A 7,461-nucleotide genomic window follows, 5' to 3' on the forward strand; every position below is an offset into this window, starting at 1 on the left:
AAAGTTTTCAGTTTTTCAATTTTTCGATGTTTCAATGTTAAGATTTTGACAATTTTTGACTTGCAATTTGATCCATTTTCAATTTTTAAGGTTTCAGTAGTTCGATTTATTACAGGTTCATTTCTTCAATTTTTCGTTTCGGTTTTTTATTTTCTTTTTTTCCAATTCTCCGGTTTTTCAATCTCCTGATTTTATGATTTCCCTTTTTTCAATTTTTTTCTTCAATTTTATGATGTAGAACTATTCGAATTTTCATTTTTTTTATTTTCCAATTTTTGGATATTCCAATTTTTTGATTTGCAATTGCAAGAGTGGTCAATTCTTCAGTTTTTCGATTTGCAATTTTTTTGTTTGGTTTTTTATTTTCAGATTTTTGGGTTTTCAATGTTTTGATTTTATAACTTTTCTTTATAGTTTTTTTCAATATAAAATTTCAAAGTTTTTGGATTTTTAGACTTTTAAATTTTTTAATTTTTCGTTTTTCAATGTTAGATTTTTCAGTTTCTCGATTTTTTAATTTATCGTTTTTTAGTTTCTTCAATTTTAGAACATGGAATTTTTCGAGTTTTCATTTTTAAAGTTTTCAGATTTTCGGTTTTCAATGTTTCGATATTTCAAAGTTGAGATTTTGAAACTTTTGGATTTGTTGGGTTTCCGGATTTTGATTTTTCAATTTTTGGATTTTTCAGTGGTTCATTTCTTCAAATTTTTATTTCGGTTTTTGATCTTCTTTATTTTTTCAATTTTTCGGTTTTTCAATCTTCTGATTCATGTTTTTGCTCTTTTTTTATTTTTTTCTTTAATTTTACGTTTTTTCCAACTTTTGGATATCTCAATTTTTAGGCTTATAATTTTTGGATTTACAACTGTAAGAATTTTGAATTTTTCAATTTTTAATTTCTTCAAATTTTCGATTTGCAATTTTTTGTTTCGCCTTTTTATTTTCCAGTTTTTGTGATTTCAATGTTTTGATTTTATAATTCTTTTATAATTTTTTTAATGTAAAATTTCAATTTTTGGATTTTTTAACTTTTAGATTTTTTAATTTTTCGTTTTTCAAATTTAGATTTTTTAGTTACTGGATTTTTCATTTATAATTTTTTTAACTTGTTCAATTTTGCGACATGGAACTTTTTTCGATGTTTCAATGTTGAGATTTTGAAAATTTTTGACTTGCAATTTGATCCATTTTCAATTTTTAAGGTTTCAGTTTTTCGATTTATTAATGGTTCATTTCTTCAATTTTTCGTTTCGGTTTTTTATTTTCTTTTTTCCAATTTTCAGGTTTTTCAATCTCCTGATTTTAATTTCTCTTTTTTCAATTTTTTTCTTCAATTGTAAGAATTTTCAAATTTCAATTTTTAATTTCTTCAAATTTTCGATTTGCAATTTTTTGTATCGCCTTTTAATTTTCCAGTTTTTTGTGTTTTCAATGTTTTGATTTTGTAATTCTTTTATAATTTTTTCAATATAAAATTTCATTTTTTAGATTTTTTGACTTAGATTTTTTAATTTCCGTTTTTCAAATTTAGATCTTTCAGTTTCAGGATTTTTCATTTATAGTTTTTTTAACTTTTTCAATTTTACGACATGGAAGTTTTCGAGTTTTCATTTTTAAAGTTTTCAGTTTTTCGGTTTTCAATTTTCCGATATTTCAATGTTGAAATTTTGAAAATTTTCGATTTACAATTTGATATGTTTTCAGATTTTGATTTTTTAATTTTTCGATTTTGAGTGGTTCATTTCTTTAATTTTTTATTTCGCTTTCAGATTTTCTTTATTTTTTAATTTTTTCGGTTTTTCAATCTTCTTATTTCATATTTTTTCTCTTATTTCAACTTTTTTTATTCAATTTTACGATGTACAACTATACGAGTTTTCATTTTTGAATTTTTCATTTTTTTCCAACTTTTGGATGTTTCAATTTTCAGATTTTAGAATTTTTGGTTTTACAAGTAGTGTAAGAATTTTGAATTTTTCAATTTTTAATTTCTTCCATTTGTCGATTTGTTTCGCCTTTTTATTTTCCAGTTTTTTTTGTTTTCAATGTTTTGACTCTATCATTTTTTCAATATAAAATTTCAATTTTTGGATTTTTTGACTTTTCGATTTTTTAATTTTTCGTTTTTCAAATTTAGATTTTTTAGCTTCTGAATTTTTCATGTATAGTTTTTTTAACTTTTTCTATTTTACGACATAGAAGTTTTCGAGTTTTCATTTTTAAAGTTTTCAGTTTTTCGGTTGTCAATTTTCCGATATTTCAATGTTGAAATTTTGAAAATTTTCGATTTACAATTTAATGTGTTTTCAGATTTTGATTTTTTAATTTTTCGATTTTGAGTGGTTCATTTCTTTAATTTTTTATTTCGGTTTCAGATTTTCTTTATTTTTTCATTTTTTCGGTTTTTCAATGTTCTTATTTCATATTTTCTCACTTATTTCAATTTTTTTTTATTCAATTTTACAATGTACAACTATACGAATTTTCATTTTCGAATTTTCCATTTTTTTTTCCAACTTTTGGATGTTTCAATTTTCAGATTTTAGAATGTTTGGATTTACAACTGTAAGAATTTTGAATTTTTCAATTTTTAATTTCTTCAATTTTTCGATTTGTTTCGCTTTTTTATTTTCCAATTTTTTGTGTTTTCAATGTTTTGACTCTATAATTTTTTCAATATAAAATTTCAATTTTTGGATTTTTTGACTTTTAGATCTTTTAATTTTTCCTTTTTCAAATTTAGATTTTTCAGCTTCTGGATTTTTCATTTATAGTTTTTTTAACTTTTTTGATTTTATGACACAGAAGTTTTTGAGTTTCCATTTTTAAAGTTTTCAGTTTTTCGGTTGTCAATTTTCCGATATTTCAATGTTGAAATTTTGAAAATTTTCGGTTTCAGATTTTCTTTATTTTTTAATTTTTTCGGTTTTTCAATCTTCTTATTTCATATTTTTTCTCTTATTTCAACTTTTTTTATTCAATTTTACGATGTACAACTATACGAGTTTTCATTTTTGAATTTTCCATTTTTTTTTCCAACTTTTGGATGTTTTCAATTTTCAGATTTTAGAATTTTTGAATTTACAACTGTAAGAATTTTGAATTTTTCAATTTTTAATTTCTTCAATTTTTCGATTTGTTTCGCCTTTTTATTTTCCAGTTTTTTGTGTTTTCAATGTTTTAACTATAATTTTTTCAATATAAAATATCAATTTTTGGATTTTTTGACTTAGATTTTTTAATTTTTCGTTTTTCAAATTTAGATTTTTTAGCTTCTGAATTTTTCATTTATAGTTTTTTTAACTTTTTCAATTTTACGACATGGAAGTTTTCGAGTTTTCATTTTTAAAGTTTTCAGTTTTTCGGTTGTCAATTTTCCGATATTTCAATGTTGAAATTTTGAAAATTTTCGATTTACAACTTGATGTGTTTTCAGATTTTGATTTTTTAATTTTTCGACTTTGAGTGGTTCCTTTCTTTAATTTTTTATTTCGGTTTCAGATTTTCTTTATTTTTTAATTTTTTCGGTTTTTCAATCTTCTTATTTCATATTTTTTCTCTTATTTCAACTTTTTTTTTATTCAATTTTACGATGTACAACTATACGAATTTTCATTTTCGAATTTTCCATTTTTTTCCAACTTTTGGATGTTTCAATTTTCAGATTTTAGAATTTTTGGATTTACAACTGTAAGAATTTTGAATTTTTCAATTTTTAATTTCTTCAATTTTTCGATTTGTTTAGCCTTTTTATTTTCCAGTTTTTTGTGTTTTCAATGTTTTGACTTTATAATTTTTTCAAATTAAAATTCCAATTTTTGGATTTTTGACTTTTAGATTTTTTAATTTTTCGTTTTTCAATTTTAGATTTTTCAGTTTTTCGATTTTTCATTTATAGTTTTTTTAATTTTTTCAATTTTACGACATGGAAGTTTTCGAGTTTTCACTTTTAAAGTTTTCAGTTTTTCGGTTGTCAATTTTCCGATATTTCAATGTTGAGGTTTTGAAAATTTTCGATTTGCAATTTGATGTGTTTTCAGATTTTGATTTTTCAAGTTTTCGATTTTTGAGTGGTGGTACTGTCTAAACTCTTTGGACCAATTTTTATTTCGGTTTCAGATTTGTTTTTTTTTCATTTTTTCGGTTTTTCAATCTTATTTTATATTGTTTCTCTTATTTCTACGAGTTTTCATTTTTGAATTTTCCATTTTTTTATTTCCCAACTTTTGGATGTTTCAATTTTTAGCTTTTAGAATTTTTCGATTTGCAACTGTAAGCATTTTCAATTTTTCATTTCTTCAATTTTTTGTTTGGTTTTATTTTCCAATTTTTGGTTTTAGATTTCTTAATTTTTCGTTTTTCAATTTTAGATTTTTCAGTTTCTCGATTTTTCAATTTTTCGTTTCTTCAATTTTTGTTTTGCAATTGTTCTTGTTTTCGTTTTAATTATGAAACAATTATAATTTTTAAATTTAGTACTTTTTCAATTTTACGACTTTAGAATTTTTTCGTTTTCAATTATGGGGTTTTAAATAAATGATAAATTTTTCAATTTTTAAGTCCTTCAATATTATAGTTTTTCAACTTCACAATTTTGACGATTCTATAATTTTTCGATCTCACAATTTTTTGGTTTTCATTTTTTGTTCATTTCAATTTTGCCTTCATTAATTTTTTTCGATTTTTAGGTTCTCGAATGTATCAAATTTTTGTTTCTTCAGTTCTTCGATCTGCATTTTTTCGATTTCCCACTTTTACGTTCGAATTTTTCGTTTTTTCAATTTTTCGATTCTTAATTTTTAGATTTTCAACTTTTCGAATAAAAAAATATGAAAAATTTCAAAATTATAAAATTGAAAAATCAATAATGAAGAAACAGAAATATAAAATGAAAAATTTGGGGAACTGAAAAATCAACGTTTGAAAATCACAAAAATTGAACACGAAAAGCTGAATAATTGTAAAATTGAAAAAATAAAAGTTGACAAAACCAAAAATTGTGTTATCAAAAAGTACATCAATCCAGATTTTCCGCAAAATTATGATGTGATTTTGTGAAAAAACGAGTTCTTATTTAATAAAATTAAAAACAAATATACTATTGGAAAAATTTTGGGGAAGACGTCATAGCAAAAAGTAAAAAAGTACCAACAGTACCAAACAGCTACAGTACTTCTCCAAATTCTTCCATCTTTCAATTTTCATCAAATCTGCGAAGACCACAACCCCTCATCCATTAACCCCTCCGAACCACCCTAATTGAATCGATACAAAGCCCGGTCACTCACGCCGGCTATTTTCATTTTTTCCTCCCAGCAGTCGAGCCCGCGATGAATGGAAACTATAAAACCCGTTACATTTAATATTATTTAGACGGTGAGCAGGTAGAGTCGCGACTTGACATGTGAAGCCCGTCTTGATGGCCTCTTCGACATATGTTCCAATTGAAATCGTGCTGCCGGTGCTCATCGCCCTCGTTGTCCGCCCGACATGTGTGCAACGTTTCGCCGGCGGGCGAGCAACAAATCCTGCGGGAACAGCATCGAGCCTTCGATTTCGCCATTTTGCCTCACCCGGACCCTACGTGCTGCCAAAACCGCCATCCTGGAAGACCGGCGGCCGACTCTTCCACATATAGGAGAAACATTGGCCCCCGAGTGGCGCCCTGCGGGACGCGGATCGCCGGCGGCGGGGGCAGGAAGTGGGTCGTTCTCGGCGGCCTTGGCGCTAATCGCTGCCCCTGCGGACGGCTCCAACCCTCCGAGAGCGGAATGGAATAAATTCGGACAGATAAATCTTGTCGTTCCACCATTAGCGTCGTCGTTTGTCGTTTCGGTAATTGAATGTCTGCGCCCGCCGTTATTTTAATAACCGTAATTTCGGTGGGGAATTTCGATTTCTGGGTCCGGGACCGGAAAGGGACACTCGGTCGGGTTATGGGAGAAACTAGAGCCGTGTGCGCCCATCCATGGGGCGATTAGCACGGTCCATTAGCGCAGCGGTTTTACGCGGTACTGACCACGGGTTGTTTATTTGGTGGTCGGTAAGGCGAGATTATTTCGGGAAGGGCAATTACGAAAAACTATACAGGTAGTACCGATTTGAAAACAGTTCCAGATTGTTCTATTTTTCTTCACTTCGGAAGCGCAAATATGTCACAATCCGCCCACAACTGAAAGCTATATAGACAGTACCGGCTTCAAAATCCCATTATTTGTCCCTCGTCACGTGTCCTTTCAGAAATTCCATTACCCATTGACATCCGCCGCCCCCCCAGATGACTGATGCTCGAAGGGGTAGCCTTCCGAAAACCAATCTCGCCCCTAATTCGCCACGCCCAGCGACTGATGGAAAAAGCCGCAAGATTGCGAAATTTCTGAGCGACTTTCTCGGAAAGGGTGACCACACAAAATTACCATCGAGGTGACGATTTCCGCTGCAGAGGCGACAAGTGGAATTGATGGGTCGGGCTCGCGGCCTAATGGTACCATATATCGCGCGGTGGGGTACGACTGTTATTAGAGGGTTGGACCACCCCGGAGACGCGACGTGACCCGCTTTACCGCAGGGAGCACCTCCGCGACCCATGCTATTCCTGTATGTGTCTGGTACTTCGGGTGTCATTGCTCCCCGCCGTTCGAGTCGCACGCAAGAAGTCGCGAAATTTGTGTCCGCCGCAGGGAGCGCCTCCGGACCCTCTCTTGTGTCGTAATTTCGGGCGAGAAATGTTGGCCGGTCATTAGGTTCGATTCATTCGAGGGCCTCTCGATCAAGCCCAGAAGTCGATTCAGAGCCCCAAAACATCACTTCGAGTGCTTTCTTAGTGGATTTTCGGATTTTTGTAACTCGATTAAGTCCTCAATGCGGCAATTAAGAGCCGTTTAGGCCGTTTTTATTCTCTTTTTGCAGAGTCACGGCCAACAAACATTCGATTAAGTCGCATCAATGAGATCGAAATTTGTAATATTGAAAAGCCGGTGGTCTCTCCACGGGAAGCTATGGAGGTATGGAACGGAAGCGAAGCCATAGTCAACCTTGCGATCATATTTTGGGCGACGATACGACAGGGTGTTTTGTAAGGGGTGGTTCAGGTAAACGGGAGCTGTTATAATTAACATCTAACTCGGGTCGTCCGATACCATCTCGAACAGTGTGAGCTGATTAGGCGATAAGTGTGAATTATTTTATTGCCGAAGTGCAGATTTATTGACAGGTAGGGTCATTCCACGTTTCGAACCCAGGAGAAGCGTCCGTATTTTATTGACAGCGATTAGGATCTGGTACCGCCGTCGCGCGCTGCCGCCTGTGCCGCCGGCACCAAGGTCGTACCGCGGTACTATTTCGCTATTTACGCATCAAACGGCGCGCTTTTTTCGCTGGAACGTCTAAAATCGTCTATTCTGGCGCGTGGCAAGCACACTTCCGTGCGAAGTGCCAACAGTTGGCGAGCGGCGGCTCGA

Source organism: Zophobas morio, unplaced genomic scaffold (assembly GCF_036711695.1).
Source record: "Zophobas morio isolate AGI-343-1 ecotype UQ-CSIRO unplaced genomic scaffold, CSIRO_AGI_Zmor_V1 ptg000008l, whole genome shotgun sequence".
Taxonomy (NCBI): Eukaryota; Metazoa; Arthropoda; class Insecta; order Coleoptera; family Tenebrionidae; genus Zophobas; species Zophobas morio.